This window comes from Lepus europaeus, chromosome 16 (genome assembly GCF_033115175.1).
Source record: "Lepus europaeus isolate LE1 chromosome 16, mLepTim1.pri, whole genome shotgun sequence".
In the NCBI taxonomy this organism is placed as follows: domain Eukaryota; kingdom Metazoa; phylum Chordata; class Mammalia; order Lagomorpha; family Leporidae; genus Lepus; species Lepus europaeus.
Genome location: NC_084842.1, coordinates 37,164,607 through 37,186,670, shown reverse-complemented (window position 1 = coordinate 37,186,670; position 22,064 = coordinate 37,164,607).

The window sequence follows — 22,064 nt, the reverse complement described above, 5'->3', positions numbered from 1 at the left end:
TTCAAGATGCGCTATGGAGAAAATCAATAGTGAGAAATTAACCTGTGTGTTGAACAATTCCAGAGAGTGAATGAAGATTTATCTCAAGTGTTCAGAGAGCAAGCTGGTTGGGGACTTAAATGTGCCTATAAAAATTCACGTTATGTCATTAAACAGTTGACTGCTGTTTACAGTCCTACCTAACAGACAAGCCATGGGTTCTGCAACCTGGAAAGCCCAAATTTGCAGTGATTTCTTCAGATTCTATGGCTATGGGAAGGTAGCAAAACGGGCTTGGTTCTGTCCTTTGTGAAAGCCTGAATATTACATAGTTTCAGTATGACACACATAGATCAACCAGGATTGGTCTTTTGATCTTTGAGTGTAAGAATGTAATATAAGAAATTCAAACTGGGGCCAGCACATGGCATAGCAGATTTAACCACCATCTGCAGCACTGGCATCCCATTTGGGTGCCAGTTCAGTTCCCATCTGCTCCACTTCCAGTCTAGCTCCCTGCTAATATGCTGGGAAAGCAGCAAAAGATGACCCAAATATTTGGGCCCCTGTACCCAAGTGGGAGACCCAGATGAAGCTCCTGTCTTCTGCCCTGCCCAGCCCTGGCTGTTGTAGCCATTTAGAGAGTGAGCCAGTGGACAGGAGGCTTCTCTCTCTGTCCCTGCCTCTGCCTCTCTGTAACTCTGCCTTTGAAATAAATAAGTAAATCTTTAAAAAGATAAATAAAAATTTAAAAAATATTTAATGGAAGCTTGAGAAATCAAAGAAAGCACATTTAAGGAGTCACCTCCAGTGCCACTGAAGATTGAGACTCCTTACTTGAAATAGAAATTCTGCCATTCTGAAAAGCATAAAACTGCATATATGTTTACATTTTTATTTGGTAAAGTCCCCATAAAATTCCTCATTCATAGAAATAACATGATTTGAAAATTGGAAGATAGCATACCATGCTACCTTTTAATCAGAATGAAAAGAAAAACACCATAAAGTTAATTTGGCCATGGAAATCACTACTTCTCCATAATAAAAAATTCCTTTGTCAGAAGTTAGAAAATAATTAATTTTTAAAATCTTTTTTATGTATTTACAAAGAAAAGATGATGTTGTAAAACAATTATGAAATAATTTGAGACTTATAGTTTTTCTAAGGCTAGACTAATACAATAATCAAAAGGATTAACAATATACTGACCATCATGTCTACTGTTACTTAGTTAAAAATATTAAGATGGTCAACATGATTGTTTTTAAATGCATTCATTATATCAGAAAACTCAGTAAATAATAGTAGTTCCAGGGTTATTTTATGAATTGATATCATAAAACTTTATAAAATAAGTAAAAATGGATTGAAAGCTAATAGAAGAGGGATGTAGGCCCATTCTTTTCATATTTCTGGCAAATCATGAAACCAAGGCCAACATGTAAAATCATTTCCTTGAGAGACAATTATATATTTTATAAGACAATGAGAGCCAAAATACAGATAAGTGACTATTTATACTTCTAGCTCTCACACAGAGCACTTCTATCTCAATCTTTTGTAACTGTCTCCATAATGAAACAGCAAAAAAGACTTTATTGGAAGGACATCCTGGCACTACAAGGTTATGGCAGGTCCATCAAAAGTGGCCATGGCACTTTGATTACAAAGCCAGCCATCCAGCAGTCATGGAAGGTCACCCGGTCACTTCACACACCTGAGGACTCAGCAGAGAGTTGATGGCCAGGCTATGTCAGATATGCTTTGGACTTCCTACCTTATTTGTTAGAGTCCTTCCCAGAGGGAGGCCTTCCCCCAGGAAGGAACACTGGATTATTTCTCTTTCAGAATGTGGAACCATCCTCATCATATGACATTGTAAACACTGACCTACTCCTAGGAGTCCATCCCTTAAAATCTCTTTAGGCTTCTTATCCTGGCAGGAATACAAGGCTGCAATGTGCTTACATAAGCAGGTGCTGCAGATATGCTGGAAATAAGACATTTCAAATAAATCATTAGAAGGAACACCTCAAAAGGAAAATAGTTTGAGTGATTCCCTGTGATTCTGGGAGTAAATATAAATGATGAGAGGTAAATCATATCCGTAGACATGGGGTGCGCATAGCCCTCTCCATCACCTCATCGACAAGTTCTGCCCTTGCCATCATTACTCTCAGATGACACTACCAACTGTAATTACTCTCCATGTGTGAAACTGTGGCAGAGGACACTGAAGCGTGACAAGTGGCCAGTCCTTCCCATGCTGCCAACATTGGAAGATTGTTCTTTGATTTATGTCTATAGCCTTTGCTTGCAGAACTGGGAGCTGTTTGCAACTCTATTTGGTAGACTTGACATTGGCCTCAAGCTTTTATTCAGTCACTCATCTCTGCACTTGACATACCAGACTGATGTGTCTGGTACTGTAGCCTCTCAGCAGCAGACAACAGCTCAGGCACATGTTTGATACTTCACTTCAGAGAAACCTGGAAGCATTTCTTCTATCCCTCCTGCCTGAAGTTGCCCCCTTTAGCTCATTGTATGGCAGCTTCCCCGGGTTGCTGCAGTCCCCTACTCTCCATGTCTGCTCAGTTCAACAGAGTAGTACTGCAGACCTCTGTGCAGAAAGCCCGGCTACATTTCAGTCTTCCTGTGAATGATTGCATTCTGACATGACTCACCTAGGCATATGGAGACAGTGTTCAGACTAAGTTGTGTAGGTGTGGTTTACCAGGTACAGTTCCTGGATTATCGCAACTGTTGCTGTGTGTCATTACTGCCTCTGTCCCTTTTCTCTCTTTAAAGGGTCCTAGTTCAGATAGCAAATTATATTGTTTCCCTATTTATTTATAACCCACATGCTTGTTCATTTTATAATTCCTCTAGAGAAAATTAAAACACCCTTTGCTTATTAAGGCCTATGGTCAATAAGAAATCAGCCAGCATTATCCCTTCCCTTCAAATAGCACTAAATGAAAACCAGTTTACTAATGACTCTATTGCATTCACATAGTTCTTTGCAAGTTGCCTAATGCAAGCTCTATCAAGAGTGGTTTTCCTAAGATTTTATTTATTTATTTATTTTAAAGTTAGAGTCACAGAGGTAGGGGAGACAGAGAGAGATATTCCATCTGCTGGTTCACCCCTGCCACACACACACACACACCAAACAGCTGCAACAGCCAGAGCTGTGCCAGGCCAAAGCCAGGAATCTGAAGCTTTTCCCTGAAGCTCTCCCACGTGGGTACAGGGGCCCAACTCCCTAGGCCCATCCTCCGCTACCTTTTCAGGCCATTAGTGTGGAGCTGAACCAGAAGTGGAGGAGCCAAGACATGAACCAGCACCCATAAGAGAAGCTGGTGACACAGACCTCACCCCTACACCATGACTCTGGCCCCATGAGTTCTCATATTCAATTAAATCATTTTGCTGCATTGACAATTCTAATTTAAAATTTTTTATTTGAAATCAACTAAGTCATTTTATACTTTCCCAAAGTGAAAACAATAGATCCCCAACATGGACTATTACCCCTATTATTAATTTTCAGAATTATGGTAAGATAGACAATACAAACATACTTATATACACACATTTTATTTGTATGATTGATTTTGTTTTTAAAGCAATTTTCTATTTTTATCTCCTTTTATAATTACCTTTGTAGTAGATAGTATTACTGTCTTTATAAAGAAATTGAATAACCTGGAGTCAGGAGGCTTGCAAGGTCAAACTCACACAGCAACTTACAGCAGAAACAAGCCTAGACTTCAGGCCTTCTCACATTTAGGCCCCTGTTCCTTCTGTGCTCCATGGTACTTCATACCACACTCAATGCTCATTCATCCACAGCAAAACCAAACATGAGGTATATTGAGTTACTTCAAAACAGTGTAATCACTTATTCCTTGAGACTTTCATTTTTGATCCCTTAATTATGCTTGATCCTATCTGTACCTATTTTTTTTGGTCATTTACCCACAGCTTACTAAAATAAGGACACAAAACTGAATCCAGTGTTAATCCCTCGTGAACCCAGGGTTAGTCCCTCTTAATGAGATTTCCAGGGAACTTTTAAAGAAGATATCAACTAAAGCTGTTTGCATAGCTCTAAAAGATAAACCATAAAGCAAAAACTGAGTACTTGGTGATTATTAATGGATTCAGTCCTCAAGGATTAAAAAAAAATACCCAAACAGCCATGAAACAAATAATTTGCACTTGTCTGCTAATAAGTCAACAATTGATCTTCTTTCAATATTCTGATTTCTGAATAGTTCTGCCAAGTGTGTCTCTTAGAAATGTGAGGCCCTCTAGATGTACTGATACTGTGTCTAAGGCAATTTTTCTCTTCTGGTATTTGTTAAATATATTAGTTACTAGGTATCTTAGTCCATTTGGGCTACTATAAAAATGCCATAGGCTGGCGCCACAGCTCAATAGGCTAATCCTCTGCCTGCGGTGCCGGCACACCGAGTTCTAGTCCGGGTCAGGGTGCCGGATTCAGTTGCTCCTCTTCCAGTCCAGCTCTCTGCTATGGCCTGGGAGGGCAGTGGAGGATGGCCCAAGTGCTTGGGCCCTGCACCCGCATGGGAGACCAGAAGGAAGCACCTGGCTCCTGGCTTTGGATCAGCGCGATGCGCCGGCAGCAGCTGCCATTGGAGGGTGAACCAATGGTAAAGGAAGACCTTTCTCTCTGTCTCTCTCTCTCTCTGTCCACTCTGCCTGTCAAAAAAGAAAAAAGAAAAAAAAATGCCATAAACTGGATAGCTTGTAGGTAATATAAATTTATTTTTCACAGTTGTAGAGATAGATTTGAGTCTGGTGAGGACCAAATTTCTGGTTTATAGATAGCATCACCTTGCAGTGTTCACATATATGAAAGAGGTAAGGGACCTCTCAAGGTCTCTTTGATAACAGTATTCATCCCAATTATGAGAGTTCTTGCCTCATGACTTAATCACCACCAAAGACCCGAACCTCCTAATGTCAGGGACAGGATTTCAACAACTGAATTTTTGGAGAACACAAACATTTACACCGTAGCACTAGGTTTTACCCCAAACTACTAAATCAGAACGTCTGGGCAATGCAGTAGATACAGACAATTCTACAATTGTGGAGATAAGGGGCCCACATTGTGGTGCAGGAGGTTACAATGTCAGCATTCCATATGGATGATGATTTGAGTCCCAGCTACTGCACTGCTGATCCAGCTCTCTTGCTAATGCAGCTGGGAAAGCAGCGGAAGATGACCTAGGTACTTGGGGCCCTGCCACCCATGTGGGAGACGTGGATGGAGCTCCAACCTCTTGGCTTCAAAGCAGTCTTGCCCCAGCTCTTGGGGTTATTTGGGGAATGAACCAGTGGATGGAAGATCTCTCATTCTGTCTCTCTCTCTCCTTCTCTGCAACTCTGCCTTTCAAATAAATAAATCTTTTAAAAAGGAGAAAGAGATAACAAATGTCTTTGTGCCCCAGCTCTTAATTTCTTATTGTTAATAAGTTCAGCTTAATTCTCTGACATCATTGTCTTCCTCATATATATAGACTACAGATATCAAGAAGGATTGGATGTAATCCATATCTAAATCACTTTGAGAGAAACATATCTAAGAACAGTTTATTTTGAAAATCCTCTGGTTTTTATAAGGTCAGTGGTTGTTAAACTTTAGAGTTTTTGTACCTGGAAGAATTATTAAAACACATTACTTAGCCACATTTCACTGATTTTCTGATTCATTTGCTCTGGGATAGGGCCCAAGAGTTTGTATTTCCAACAAGTTTCTAAATGATGCTGATGTTGATAGCCTGGGGTCTACAGTTTTTTTAAAAAAGTTATTTATTGGGGCCGGTGCTGTAGTACAGTGGGTTAACACCCTGGCCTGAAACTCCGGCATTCCATATGGGTGCCAGTTTTAGTCCCAGATGCTCCACTTTTGATCCAGCTCTCTGCTATGGCTTGGGAAAGCAGTAGAAGATGGCCCAAGTCCTTGGGCCCCTGCACCCGCATTGGAGACCCAGAAGAAGCTCCTGGCTCCGAATCGGCGCAGCTCCGGCTATTGCAGCTAGTTGGGGAGTGAACCAGCAGATGGCAAACCTCTCTCTCTCTCTCTCTCTCTCTCTTTCTCTGCCTCTCCTCTCGCTGTGTAACTCTGACTTTCAAATAAATCTTTAAAAAAAGTTATTTATTGTATTTGAAAGATAGAGAGAAGGGGAGAGAGAGAAAGAGAGAGAGAGAGAGCTCTTCCTTCCACTGGTTCACTTTCCAAATGTTTGCAACCCCAGAATTAGGCCAGGCTAAAGTCAGAACTCCATCCAGGTCACCCATGTGGGTGGCAGAGGCCCAAACACTTGAACATCATCCACTTCCTCGCAGGATGCATTAGCAGGAAGTTGGATCAAAAGTGAAGGAGCCAGAACTCAAATCAGCCCTCTGATATGGAATTCAGGAGTCAAAATGTCCCTAGGGTCCACACTTTGGATGTCATTGGCTTAGACCAATAGTCTCACCATTTTGAAAATACTTGTATTATGTATTTGCTTGAAAGGCAGAATGGCAGAGAGAGAGAGAGAGAAAGAGAGAGAGAGAGAGATATCTTCCATTTGCTGATTTACTCCCTAAATGGCCACAACTGCCAGGACTGGGCCAGGATGAAACCAGGAGTCAGATGCTTCTTCCATGTGTCCCACATGAGTGGCAGAGGCCAAACTTCTTGGGCCATCTTTCTGCTGCTTTTCCAAGCCATTAGCAAGCAGCTTGATCAGAAGTGGAACAGTTTGGGTTATTAACATGTGCCCATATAGGGTGCTGGCATTGCAGGCTATGACTTAACAGGCTATGCCATATTGCTAGCCCCCAAAATACCTTGTTTTAAAAAAGGGGGGGGTTATTTTATTTATTTGAAAGGTAACAGTTACATTGAGAGGTAGAGACAGAGAGAGAAATCTTTTATCCACTGGTTCACTCTGCAAATGCCTTCAAAATCTAGGGCTGGTCCAGACTAAAGATCCAGGAAGTTCCTCTGGGTCTCCTACATGGGTGCAGAAGACTAAGGACTTGGGCCATCTTCCACTGCTTTCTCTGGCACATTAGTAGGGAGCTGGATCGAAGTGGAGCACCCAGGTCCTGAACTAGCATCCATGTGGGATGCCAGTGCTGCATGCGGTGGCTTTAACCACTATGCCAGAACGCCCCCCGAAAATACCTTTTAAAATACAATTTTGTTAATGCTGAATGTGTTTAAAAACTGTTGATGAAATTCCAACAAATTCAAAATTTAAAAGAGCATAGCTCAACCCAGTAAATATGTATAACTGGACAGGCATTCCTCTCCTAAAGCTCTATCAAGTAGGATCGTGGAACTAAAAGACCAAGAACAGGCAATATTATGATACCATAGTATATATAATTTTAATCACTAAAATTCCTCAATGAAAGTATAATGAATAAGTCAAATCCCCTACTATAAGTGCTTGGCATAGAGGATCATATTAATAATTTAATTATTATTGTCACTTCCTCTGAACTCTATAATACCTCTAATAGTATTAAAAATTAAAAGAAGGCATAGTCTGGTTAATAATTTACTCTATATTGGTTTTGAGCATTATCAGCCCTTCTACTTTAGACGATGCTTTTTCTCAAGTTCTATTTTGAGAAAAAAAAATGTTCATTTCTGCTAGTAAATACCTGGTCAAACTCATTCAAATGGATTGTGCAGCTATGACTCAGCTATGGTTCCTCCATCTTTGGAAAACCCTGCAAGCTGAGTTAAATGTCTTTTAAGCAAAATAATATCTCACCACATTCAACTCAGTTCAGTAGCATCATTAGAAATAGTTGTAGAAGGTAAAGAATAGCTTAAAATTCCTGCCATGCTGGAGCTGATTCACTTAGATTTTTAACTTTGTTTCCATTGAAAATAAATTCTAAGATCTTCTTTAAAAGTTATTCCTACCTTGTCCCTAGTCTGCAGAAATGAAAGTTAATTGAGTTTTTTCTTTTCTAAAAGCACACAGAGTAAATCCTCCACATTACTTTTTTTTCTGAATATTTTGTTAATTTTGTGTGTAACTAAGGATACATGAAATAGAATGTTGGGCCAGCCCTGTGGCAGTGTGGGTAAAGCCCCTGCTTGCAGTGCCGACAACCCATATGGGTGCCAGTTCAAGTCCCAGCTGCTCCACTTCTGATCCAGCTCCTTGCTAATGCGCCTAGGAAGGCATTGGAGGATGGTCCAAGTTCTCAGTTCCCTGCACCCAGGTGGGAGACCTGGAAGAAGCGCCGGGCTTTGGATTGGCCCAGCTCAAGCCACTGCTGCCATTTGGGTAGTAAACCAGTGGGTGGAAGATCTCTCTCTCTCTCTCTCTTTCTGCCTCTGCCTCTGCATCTCTGTAACTCTACCCTTTAAAATAAATAAGTGAATCTTTTTTAAAAAAGAGAAAATGTATGGGAAAATATGTTTTATTGTACTGTTTGTTATTCAAATTTCTATTACCCTGAAAATAGCTTGTTATGGAATTTATAGTGTGGTTATGTGCCAGTAATTCAAACCACATGTGTTCAGATTTTATGATTTAAAAAAAAAAAAAAAAAAAAGCAGCAGATGCAAGAACTCCTGTAAGGGCCCAAGTCTAGAGCGTTCATCTAAATAATAAATTTCATGATCAGGAGTTTCAATTCTTGTTGAAGATAGTAAGAACCAAAAAAAATTTTAAAATTGAGGTCCTATCTATCCAACACTCCCAACGTGGTAAAGAAGGCACTAAATAGTGGGGTTGGGAAAGAGAAGAAAGAAACAGCCCTGCTTTGTTTTCCGTAAGACAATTTTTTCTAATGTCCTAATGGAAGCAGCAAGGAAGTGTCAAAGTGACTGAGACGTCAAAGAAATAATCTCACAAAAGAAATGCTGCACTTGAAGCAAGAAGCCACTTCCCATTAATGTCTGCCCGCTAGCAACGGTGAGGGTCAGGTGCACACACATTCTCCAAAAGCGCTTTCAGTCGGAAGCCAGGGATTCACAAAGATGGGAGCGCAAACAAGCGTTACATAACTCTGCGGAGCAGTCACTGAAATGTTTAAACTAAAACAATCTCAGGGGTAATTCATCTGGATAATAAATGTTTCGGGCTTGAAAAAGAACATGGAGTTGAGGTTCTTTTATTGCGAACGACAGGAAGGACTTAACCGGAGGATAGCTAATGACCTTGTTTCGACATTCCGGAGACATCAGTGGGCTGCCGGAACACTGCCTGTGGAGTCGAGGGAGTGACGCTTTAAAACGGCCAGGGAGAAAGGCTGCGGAAAAAATGAGGGGCTGCTGTGGAAGGGGCTTCTACAGATGTGGGCGAGCACTGCCGCCGCGGAGCACAGCCGGCACTGGACTGAGCCTCTGGCCGCGATGCCAGGCTCTTTGGGAAATATTTGTTCCCTGCTCATTCCTTTTAATATTCTCCTCGATTTCTATTAAGTGTGAGCAAGCCTTCCCCAAGAAAGCTAAGCCATCAGACCAGTGAAATGCCTTTGGTGACTTGGGGTAATCAGAGGCTCTTTGCTATCTGGGTAGCGGAATCTTAGAGCAGCAGAAGCCCCCTTTGCCCTCCGTGCTGCACTGTCTCTCCCTGAGCAAGGATGTGCAGGCTGGCCTTGCTCTCTGGGGGCTCCACACTCTCTCCACACTTAATTCAATAAATGTTTGTTCAGAGTGAGGCTTCGTGTTAGATCCGAAAGGATAAACAGCTAGGGGGGAAGTGTCTGGCTAGTTGTCAAAAAGCAACTGCTGCAGCCCTTCTTGCCCAACCGAAATCAGGCAAATATTTAATGCTCCTAAGCTTTCCTCTCAGGATTGTGGTAACCATGAAATATGGTGATTGCTTTGTAGCTTGCAAAGCAAAATGTAAAGGAAAAATGGTAGTACTTATTAGAATCCTGTCCTCTAGTAGCTAACAATCTAGCAAAGTGATTCTTAGATAAGAGTAGCAATACACTTTATTTACACAAACCACTTAGTTTTTAAGAGTAAAATTATGGGGCAAGCATTTGGCACAGCACTTAAGATCATGCTTGGGGTGCCTGCATCCTATATCAAAGTGCCTGGGTTTGAGTCCTTGCTCTACTCCTGTTTCCAGCTTCCTGCTAATGTGTACACTAGAAGGCAGCAGGTGATGGCTCGGGTGTTTGGATCGCTGCCACCTACACAGGAGACCTTTACTGAATTCCTGGCTATTGACTTGGGGCTGACCTGGCCTCTGCCTTTGCCAGGCATTTGAAGACTGAGCCAACCAATTAAAAAATCTCTGTCTATTTGTGTCTCTCTGCTTTTCAAATAAATATCTTTAAAAAAAAAAACAGAATGAAGTATGATTATGGAAAAACAGATGAAAACTAAAACAGGGAAAAGTAGGACATGTGTTCATCTTCTTAAGTACATTGAGCAAAAGCTTTGTAGACAAAATGAAATACTAAATTAGAATCCACATAGCCAACATTCAGGGGTCTACTACGTAGATTTAGGTTGGAGTATTGACCTCCTGCTGGAAAGTCCCTTCAGATATGAAGACTATGTGGTTCCAATTTTGCCATGTTTAAGTTTGTGCGTGAAAGTTTATCTAAAATAGTATTTTTGAGGTAGACATGAGGCACAAGGGTTAAGTCACTGCTTCAGACACTACATCCAATATAAGAATGCCTGTTCCAAGTTCCAGCTATTCTACTTCCTTCTGACCCAGCATTCCTGTGAACGGGCACCCCAGGAGGCAGCAGATGTTGAAATACTTGGGTCCCCACTACCCACGTGGGAGACAGATCGAGTTCTGGGCTTCTGGCTTCAGCCTGGCTGAGTCCCGGTTGTTGAGGGCATTTGGGGAGTGAACTAGTGGATAGGAGATCTCTCTCCCTCTTTGTGTCTGTCTCTCTCCCCTCCCTTCAAATGATTTTTTTAAAAAATTAAAACAGAATTGTTTGTTTGCTAATATGGCTAGATTATACCTAGACTATTTGCTGCTTGAAAATATCCCTAGAACCTTTATTTATCAAGGCCAGTTATCAAACTATCATCATAACCAGTTTAAAGTACATAAATATAAAACTTACAAAGAAGGTACTTTAAAAGCAAATGTAAGGGCTAGCATTGTGGCACAGCACGTTAAGCCACCACCTGCAAGACCAAAATCCCATAGGAATGCTGGTTCGAGTCCCAGCTGCTCCACTTCTCATCCAACTGCTTGCTGATGTTCTTGGGAAAGCTGCAGCAGATTATCCAAGTCCTTGGGCCTCTGTGCCCACATATGAGACCTGGATGAAGGTCCTAGCTCCTGGATCCTGGTTTCAGCCTGGCCCAGCCCTGGTGGTTGGGGCTATCAACTCTGCTTTTCAAATAAAAATAAAAATAAATCACACCCTTGATGGCCACAATGCTCAGGGCTGGGCCAGGCCAAAGCCAGGAGCCAGAAGCTTCATCTAGTCTCCCACATGGATGGCAGAGGCCCAAACACTTGGGCAATCTGCTGCTGCCTTTCCCAGGCCATCAGCAAGGGAACTGGATCAAAAGTGGAGCAGCCGGGATCCAGTGCGCATATGGGATCACAGGTGGCGGCTTTACCCACTACACCGTAACGCTAGTCCCTAAAAATAAATTGTCAAACAAAAAAATGGAAATATAGTGTTCTACTCTGTTTGATATGCAGTTGCATGCACTTAATTAAAAACTGAAGAAAAATGCAAGTAGAACATATAAAACAAGTGAATTATTAAATAACTTCCACAATAGAAAATTATTATTTTGCAGTTCCTTTTTTTATATATTGCCAATAAAATTGTGTTTCACATGATGATTGAGGATTTTGGAAGGAGGCCATTTTCAGGGAATTTAGCAATGAAACAAAATAGTGAAGAAGACATTAAGCTTTTATTGCTAATTTACTTCCTTGGCTTTGCATTACAGCAGGGGTAATTCCACTATCAAAGGGAGGTAATAATGCCTGATAGACTTACCTGATAAAAGTGCCCCATCTTCAGAATGTGGAATAAGCTGTGTTTGTTCAATTTTACTGCATTCTGACACAAATGAAATTGGGGGAAAGTTGCTATAAAATGAAGCTATTTTCTACAAGAATTTGTTCCTGACAAGTTATATTACAACCCTAGCAAAAATATGAAGAAAACAAATCATTTGTTTTACAACCAAAAAGACGAAGCAAAACAACAACAACTGGGGCAGGTGTTTATTTTAGTGGTTAAGATGCCCATGTTGGAACCAACATTGTGGTGTAGCCAGTGAAGCCACCACGTGTGACACTGGCATCCTCTGTGGGTCCCTGTTTGAGTCTCAACTACTCCAATTCTAATCCAGCTCCCTGATAATGTGCCTAGGAAAGCAGTGGAAGATGGTCCAAGTGTTTGGGACCCTGCACCCACATGAGGGACTGGGAAGAAGCTCCTGGCTCCTGGCTTCAGATCAGCCAGCCCTGGCCATTGCAGCCATTTGGGGAGTGCACCAGCAGATAGAAGATTCTCTCTCTCTCTCTCTCTCTCTCTCTCTCTCTCTCTCTGTATCTCTGCCTTTCAAATAAATATATCTTCAAAAAACATTATGATCTTAGAATGATAATAAAATACAATAAATAAAGGTGTCTGTGTTAAGCTATAAGAATTTCATCTAGGGGTCAGTGTAGTGGTATAGTGGGTCAAGCTGTCTCCTGGGTCAACAGCATCCCATATGGGTGCCAGTTAGTGTCCTAGCTGCTCCATTTCCAACCTAGCTCCCTACTAATGGCCTGGGGAAAGCAGAAGAAGATGGCCCAAGTGTTTGGGCTCCTGCCTCCCACTTGAGAGACTCACATGAAGCTCCTGGCTCTTGGCTTTGAGCTGGCCCAGCCCTGACTCTTGTGGACATCAGGAATGAACCAGAGGATGTAAGATTTCTCTTTCTCTGTCTCTCCCTCTCTCTATAACTCTGACTTTCAAACAAATAAATAAATCTTTTAAAAAAATCTAATCTAAGAAAATGAAACATATTTTGCCTCGTTTGGAGGGTTGAAATAAGAATGCTCACTGGTAATATTAGAATGAACAAAGCAACACTATCTACTCACCATTAAAAAATAAGATGACTGGCAAATATATTAATTCTAGAAGATATTGATTCATTCATTCATCAAATATTTATTAAGTGACTAAGTGGTAATACTAATCAGATACATCCAGGAAAAAAAAAAACCTGCAATAATGTTTCATGGCAAAGCTTTCACCTATGAAACCATTTACATAATCAAATTCACAGATAAGCTACTCAAATATCTGTAAACCTTGCTAGAGGGCTGAGAACCTGCTTACTGTATCATAAAACCAGAGTCAGGTGCAATGTTTAAAGGAAAGCCATTCATCTTACTTTCCTTTACTGTGTTTTGTAACTGCCCTTTAAAAAACCATTATTTATTTGAAAAGACATGGGACAGAGAGAGAGAGACAGAGACAGATAGACAGAGATCTTCAACTTTCTGATTCACTCCTCCAATGCCTGCAACAGCTGGGGCTATGCCAAGCCAAAGTTGGGAGCTTAAAACTCAGACTGAGTCTCCTCTATGGATGGAACAGGCTAACGTACTTTGAGCCAACACATGCTGCTTCCCAGGCTGTGTGTTAGAATGAAGCTGGAATCAGAAGCAGAACTAGGACTCAAACCCAGGCACCTGGCATGGGCTACATCACAAGTAGCACTATAGCAAGCATCTGCACTTATTATTGTTTTTAATAGAAGAGTAATATAAAAAGAAACTGACAATGCTGGTACTTTTTAAGTCTTTAACTTTCATAAAATAAAACGATAATTTATTTTCATTATAGGAAGGAAACCACTAATGTATATCCTTGGAAGCAGGAAGCACCTACTTCTCTTCCTTTTCCTAAATATTCCCTTCTAGCCCAATCAGCTGATTAAGAGTGCTGTTTCACTTTTAAAATTCTGACAAAGGAGCATAGGAAAGGTAGCAGTTTTCAATTCTTTATCTACCAATGTATCTTGAACAGTAATTTTTAGTGTGCCATACTTAATTTGTTAATCACGTTAGGGGCCAGCGTTGTGACGTAGTGGGTTGAGCTGCTGCCTCTGACGCCAGCTTCCTATATGGGCACTGCTCGGAGACCTAGCTGTTCCCCTTCTGACCCAGCTCCCTGCTAATGCGCTTGGGAAAGAGGCCAAGGATGATTCAGTGCTTGGGCCCCTGCACTCAACATGAGAGACCTGGAAAAAGCTCCTGGCTTCTGGATTTGGCTTGACCCTGCCCTGGCCATTGTGGCCATCTGGGGAGTGAACCAATGGATGGAAGATCTCTCTCTCCATCTCTGTCTCTTGCTCTCTCTCATTCTGCCTTTCAAATAAATAAATAAATCTTTTTAAAAAATTGTGTAGAGCTCCAAAGTTTCCATAAGTCTTACTGAGATAGAGGGAATTTTAATTTATTAAAAATAATATCACAGAGGCTGGCACTATAACATAGCAGGTAAAGCCACCACCTGTAGTGCCAGCATCCCATATGGGCAGTGGTACGAGTCCTGGATGCTCCACTGCTGATCCAGCTCTCTGCTATGGCCTGGGAAAGCAGTAGAAGATGGCCCAAGTCCTTAGAACCCTGACCCACCTGGGAGACCTGGAAGCTCCTGGCTCCTGGCTTCAGATTGGCGCAGCTCCAGCCGTTTTGGCCAACTGGGGAGTGAACCAGTGGATGGAAGACCTCTCTCTGCCTCTCATTCCCTCTCTGTGTAACTCTGACTTTCAAGTAAATAAATAAATCTTTAAAAAGAATATCACAATCACTCATTTGTACTCTGATATGATTTTGAATGGCATGAGAAGTTGTCATAATTATGGTTAGCCCTGAGGTTTATAACCCTGGCTCTGACTACAGGAAAATATTGGGCATGTGAGAGCCATCTGTCTTAGCCTATTCTGTGTTGCTATACAAAATCACTGAGGGCAGGTAACTTATTTTTTAAATATTTATTTGAAAGGCGGGGGGGTGGGGGAGAGAGAGAGAGAGAGAGAGAGAGAGAAAGGGATCTTTATTCCCCTGGTACACTCCCCAGATGACCACAATGTCCAATCCTGGGCCAGAATGAAGCCAGGAGCTGAGAATTCTGTCCAGATCTCCCATGTGGAAGGCATAGGCTCAGATTCTTGGGCTATCATTTGCTGCTTTCATAAGCGCATTCGTAGAAACCCAGATCAGAAGTGGAATAGCTGTGACTCAAACCAGTACTCAGATAAGAGATGGTGGCATTGCAACGAGTGACTTACACTGCTGTGCCACAACACTGGCCCCTAAGTGACTTATTCGCTTTTTAAAGGACTTATTTATTTATTTATTTGAAACTCAGAGTTACAGAGAAAGAGGGATAGAGAGAGATTTCTATCTGCTGATTCACTCCCCACTCCCTTGATGGCTGCAACAGCCATAGCTGGCCAGGTCGAAGATAGGTGCTTGAAACTCCATCCAGGTCTCCCACATGGGTGGCAGGTGCCCAAGTACTTGGACCATCATCTGCTGCTCTTCCCAGGCCATTAGCAGGGAGCTGGATTTGAAGTGGAGCACCTAGGGCATGAACCGTGCTCATACGGAATGTTTTATCCACTTTGCCATAACACAAGCTCCATCAACTCTTTGTTTGTTTTAGATTTATTTATTTATTTGAAAGTCAGTGTTACAGAGAGAGAGAGACAGACAGAAAGAAAGACAGAGAGAGATCTTCCATCTGCTGGTTCATTCCCCAGATGGCCGCAGCAGCTGGGGCTGGGCCAGGGTGAATCCAGGAGACAGAAGATTCTTCCTGGTCACCCATGTGAGTGGTAGGGGCTCAAACATCTTCCACTGTTTTTCCCAGGCTATTAGTAGGGAGCCGGATCCAAAGTGGAGTAGTCAAGAAATGAACCAGTGGCTTTACCAGCCTTAATCCTTTCATGAAGACAGGTATGATCCAGGCACGTCCCACTATGCCCCACCTCTTCATCCCAACTCTTTCAATCCTGTTACACTGCTGACCAAACTTCCAGTAAGTGAACCTTTGCAAGACAATCCACATGGAGACCAAAGCACCATTCATCATTGGCATAAACCTGGGAAAAAATGCCTCAGCGAGTTCATGGTGAATTTGGTGGCCAGCCTCTCCTCCCTTCACCTCTCAGGATCTCTGAGCTCTAATGGTAGAAAGTAAACAGAGGCAAGGATCAGTGCTTTCCATCACAGGCAAAGTCCTGAGAAAACAGTGTGTAGCCCAGTGAAAATACAAGACCATTCATTCCCTTCCAATGTGGTGATAAAGGCAAATAAGAGAAGAATAAAATCTCAGCTACTCAGGCAAATGCTTTCAAAAAAGTTGAGCTCAAACACTTAATTATCAGATGTTAACTAACTAGCAAACAATTCCTCTACCAACACTAAGCAGGCTTCCATTTTTCATTCACTGGCTTCAGATGTCTCCTAAAAGAGACATATGAAACAGCTCACTGACATTTTTCAACCCGGCAGGAAATGTGCCAGCTGTACCAGTCATTGGAAAGGATGACTATTACCCCAATTGCTGATTTTAACCAATCCAGTAAGTAAATAGCCTAGGCCTAATCTTTATAGGCAGTTAAACTGTACAGTGCTTGATTAATACTCCTGTGTGGCTGTGTTAAAGCAAAACAAAGGATATTCTGAATAACAAGACAGCTGCAAAAATTAACACAGATCCCAGAAGAGACTAGAATCTCAGGATCACAGAAATTATCATGGCAAGAGAGATAATGGTTATAAAAGAGTGATGGTTATTAAAAGAAAACAATAAGCTGCTGCAGATACATTTAAAGCATTCTACAATCAATTTTAATTTAAGTAATGTTGCCGGAAGTTAAGTACAATAAGAGAATTGGAAACTGTTCTATTTTATCACTTAAGATTCACAGCCTAAGGCAAAGAGGCTGCACAAAATATAAACCCCAACTAAATGTTATATCAAAGCTTTTCAATTAACTTCCAGTTATCAGAATCAAATTTTGTATAAAAAGGATTTTTAAAAAAAGTATATCAGTCCAGACAACAGTGGAGTCTGGTGGGTTAGAACTTGGGTCTTCTAAAAAATTATATATATGTATACATATATATCTATGTATATCTTGTTTCTTCAATCAACTGTAAAATCCTTTCCAAAAGCAGGAAAAATCTATGTGTTAATCATTTCCAACTGCACTAAAACTAAGAGAAGTTAAGGGGAGAGCACAAATCTGACTCAGAAGGCAAAAGGATTGGCATATGGAAAGAAATGATTAAAAGATTCTAAAATGCCCACATCTGCTGAGTAGCAGCTAAGAACAGACATGATTGTCAATGCAAAGTGTCCACAGAGTAAACAGAGTCATTACTGAGCTGAATGGAAGGGATAAATTGGGGGGAAACTAGAGACAGAGAAATTTCCACTAAATATCTGTGATGAGAAGAGCTGCCAGATAGTGAACAGCTTCCCAGGAAGGGCTAGGAGACATCTCCTGGAGACATAAAGATCTGGCTGTATCATGAACCAAGTGTTTCTTCCTGACCTTTGAAATGGAAAAGCTCCTCTTAACAGAATTGATGTTATGTTTTGGAGGGACATTACTTGTCTAAAATTTCTCCCAGAAAAGGAAGAGTCTACGGTGGGAGTCAATTTAGAAAACTCATTTTAGAGGAAGTGTGGAAGAAAGCAGGAAGCATGGGAAAGGGGTGGGTCATTGGCAAGTAGAGAAGTGGCAGGAAACACCACTCTATCTAGACTCTTCAGAAAAACAGCCACAGGAAAATTGCTAGCAACATACCTCTGCAAAGATTCTGTATGTCCTAGCCAACACCACAAGTAAATCTTCATTACACCTTTTAAGAAGACCGATGCTGGGGAATACGTAAAGATTAGCAAATACCTGAGTATGAACGCACTGCATTTCTCAATTCACTATAAAATGAGTTCTTGGTTAGAAGCAACACTGTATGGGATACTATGTAAAAGGCCTTAAGTAAATCCATGATTTTGAGGCACTAGATTATGCCTTTCTCCTTTCCAGCTGTAATTGACAGTATACAGGTGCTTCTCAGAGCTCCTCTCACTGAAGCTCTTTCAGAACCAGACTCAGTGGAGATATAAATGCCACTATGCTCCACTCTAGTCCAGAAACTGAAGTCAAGTTTAAAACATTGCTTCCTCATTAAAATAGCTGTGGAGAAACCAGTGAAGCAATGTGTGTTTTTCTTAGCTGTAAAATGGATTTTAGAAGATTGTAAGAATGAAATGGAGGGGCCGGCAGCACTGTGGCATAGCAGGTAAAGCCGCCACCTGCAGTGCCAGCATCCCATATGGGTGCCAGTTCGAGTCCTGGCTGCTCCACTTCCTATCCAGGTCTCTGCTATGACCTGGGAAAGCAGAAGATGGCCCAAGTCCTTGGGCCCCTGCAGGGTAGACCTGGAAGAAGCTTCAGGCTCCTGGCTTCAGATCTGCCCAGTTCTGGCTATTGCAGCCATTTGGGGAGTGAAACAGCAGATGGAAGACCTCTCTCTCTCTCTCTCTCTCTCTCTGCCTCTGTAACCCTGCCTTTGAAATAAATAAATAAATCTTTTTAAAAAATGAATGAAATGGAATAAGTATTTGAAGCACGTAGTTCAGAGTCTGATATACAATAAATATTCTAAAATTCAAATCATTGTAATTGCCAAAGTGTACTTGTGGGTAGGAACCCAAGTGTTTGGGTAAGGAAATGCAGTGAAATATAGGTCCACTTGAGCATAAGTACAAGTATTTAATGAAACATGGTAGCAATAAATACATTAATGAGTATTTGTCCTATTATCATTGAAGTCATACATTTTAAAAACCAATTAATAAGTATACATACACTTATTCTTTAATGAATTATCAAGGGAAAATAAGATGTGTCTATGATATCAAATAAGGTGAGAAAATTAACTATTTCTGGGAACCATGAGGTTTATTGTTATAACAGGTTACACAACATTGTTTTGATTGCATAAAATAATACTATAATACTATAATTTCACTTTACCATACCTTCTGACATTTTATAACTTGATTTCACAATTTACATCTTTTCATATTGGCAGTATCTTTAATAAATTGTTACAGTTGTTGTTATTTTTAATTGTCTCTTAACTTTCAAGCTAAAGTTACTTATTAGTGATTTATACAAACAGTATGAATATGTTGTGTGTATTTACTTTTATCAGTGAGTTTTATACTTTCCTTTGTTTTCATGATAATTAGTGTCCTTTTTTATCAACTTGAACAATAGGGATTAGCATTTTTCTTTTTTTTATTTTTTTATTAAACTTTTATTTAATGAATATAAATTTCCAAAGTACGACTTATGGGTTACAATGGCTTCCCCTCTCCCATAACTTCCCTCCCACCCGCAACCCTCCCCTTTCCCGCTCCCTCTCCCCTTCCAATCACATCAAGATTCATTTTCAGTTCTCTTTATATACAGAAGATCAGTTTAGTATATATTAGGTAAAGATTTCAACAGTTTGCCCCTATATAACAACACAAAGTGAAAAAAATACTGTTGGAGTACTAGTTATAGCATTAAATAACATTGTACAGCACATTAAAGACAGAGATCCTACATAATATTTTTTTTTAAATTAATTAATTTTCTATGCCATCTCCAATTTAACACTAGGTTTTTTTTTTTCATTTCCAATTATCTTTATATACAGATCGATTCAGTATATAATTAGTAAAGATCTCATCAGTTTGTACCCACACAGAAACACAAAGTGTAAAAATACTGTTTCAGTACTAGTTATAGCATCACTTCACATTAGACAACACATTAAGGACAGATCCCACATGGGATGTAAGTACACAGTGACTCCTGTTGCTGACTTAACAATTTGACACTCCTGTTCATGGCGTCAGTAATCTCCCTAGGCTCTAGTCATGAGTTGCCATGGCTATGGAAGCCTTTAGAGTTCGCTGACTTTGATCTTATTGGATTAGCATTTTTCTAAGAAAGGTCTAGTGGTAATGAATTCCCTCAGCTTTATATCATCTGGGAAAGTCTTTGCCTTTCCTTATTTCTGAAGGTCAGCTTTCCTGAGTGCAGTTTTCTTGGTTATCAGATTTTTTCCTTCTATACTTTCCATACATCATCTCACTCATGGCTTGTAAGATTTCTGTCAAGTAGTTTGTTGCTAGCTTTATTGGTTATATATTTTCTTAGATTTACTTACTTCTTTTTTCTCCCTGCTTTCAACATCTTCTCTTAGGTTTTTTTAAAATATTTTATTTTTATTTATTTGCAAGGCAGAATGACAGAAAGGGGAGAGAGAGAGATAGAGAGAGAGAGAGAGTTCCTAGGGTCTAGTCTGAGGCCTGTGTCCACAGGAATGGTCCCAGAGCCATGGTCCATAGAAGGCAGCTTGGCACCAGGACCTACTGGATGTGTTTTCTAAAGTAGGTCATGCCCTCATGTCCTTTGGATTCTGGAAGCCTGGGATCTGTATGACGCTGGGCAGGCATGGGACCTGGGTCTTTGAGGGTTTATATGAAGCCTGAGATCACTGTTTCATGCTGCCTAATGTCTGGAGTGATTAGAAGGCAGAGATGGGAGGGTTGGCCTGGAGGTGGAGTCTATTTGGGACTGACCTGGGGCCTGGATCCTTGGAGGTCTTCCTTGAAGCTAGGTATGTAATTTCTGGTGTGGAGGCTACATTCCTAAGGGCTGGCCTAGATCTTAGGACAGTAGGGGCTATCCTGGAACCTGGGTTCAGAGGGGTGATCTGGAGTCTGGGTCTCTGGAAGCCTGCCCAGTACTTGGATCTACTAGGATGGGCCTGTACCTTAGGTCTGCTGAATCATGGGACTTCCGGACCCAACCTGAAGGTAAGGGTGCAGAGACTGGCTTGGCACTGGAAAGTCCTAGATCATGAAGCCAGGGGAACTGGCCTGGCAATGGTGTGGCCCTGAAACCTGTGGCTCTGTGGGTCAACTTTGCTTTTGGCCAGTCTGGAACATGGGGCATTCATGAATTCCAGTGGTGCTGGAGTCAGCCTGGCACAAGGTGGACCTAAACCTGCATCCTCGGAGCCCAGCCTGGAGGCTGAGTCCACAGACACCTGCCTGATGAATACAGCTATGGAGGCTGGCCTGGTGATGGAGTGAGCCCAAACCTGGGGCTGTGTGAGCTAACCTGGCCCTGGAGTGGAGCTGGAGATTGAGTCACCCAGGCAGACAAGAGGCCTAGGGTTATTCCTTTGAGGTTCAGCTTATAGGTACCAAAGTAGAGTGAAGAGCTATGGGCATTTGTCTAGTGCTGGCTTTTACTGGAGTGGCCCTGGTATTAGGTTCTGAGGGACGGTCTGGTGCTCATTTCTCTCTTCTTCCCCCACACACAGTATATCTCTCTACAAGCTGCACTGCCTTAAGTTAAAAAGCCAGGTGACTCAGGTAATACAAAATGCCCTATCTATTTTCTTCAATGTACCTTTTCTTATTTCTGTGCTATACCCAAGTGTTGTAATCTCTCACCTAAATTTCTGAGCTCTTATAAAGCTATTTTCATGGGCACACAGCTATTTAAGTTGATATTTCTCTGAGTGAACAAGTATTAGAAAGTCCAATTCTGCCCTTTTTCTGATATCTGACTCAAGAATGAATTTTAGCATTTCTGTATATAAATGTTTTATGTGTAAAATCTTCCTGAAGAAGAATTCACTAGTCTAATCTGATGGTTTACCAGGATTCTGTTTCTTCTCACAAATCACTGCCCTTTTCCAATCACATCCATTTGGCAGATACAAACTACATTGAGAAAGGAAACCATAAAAAGAAATCACAGAACAACATCTTAGAGAGTCAAATTGAAGTGTCTCTGTAAAATCTCTATTCCCTGACAATGTCATCAAGCTGTCTCCAGCTCTAGATCTTCTCCATCAGACCATCTCTTCCCAAACACTAATGTAATTACCGGAGGGAAAAATGAGCACAGGAGACATCTGGAGAAACTCAGAAACCCGAAGGTGAGAGACTGCTTGTTACACCTCCTCCTACATCATGT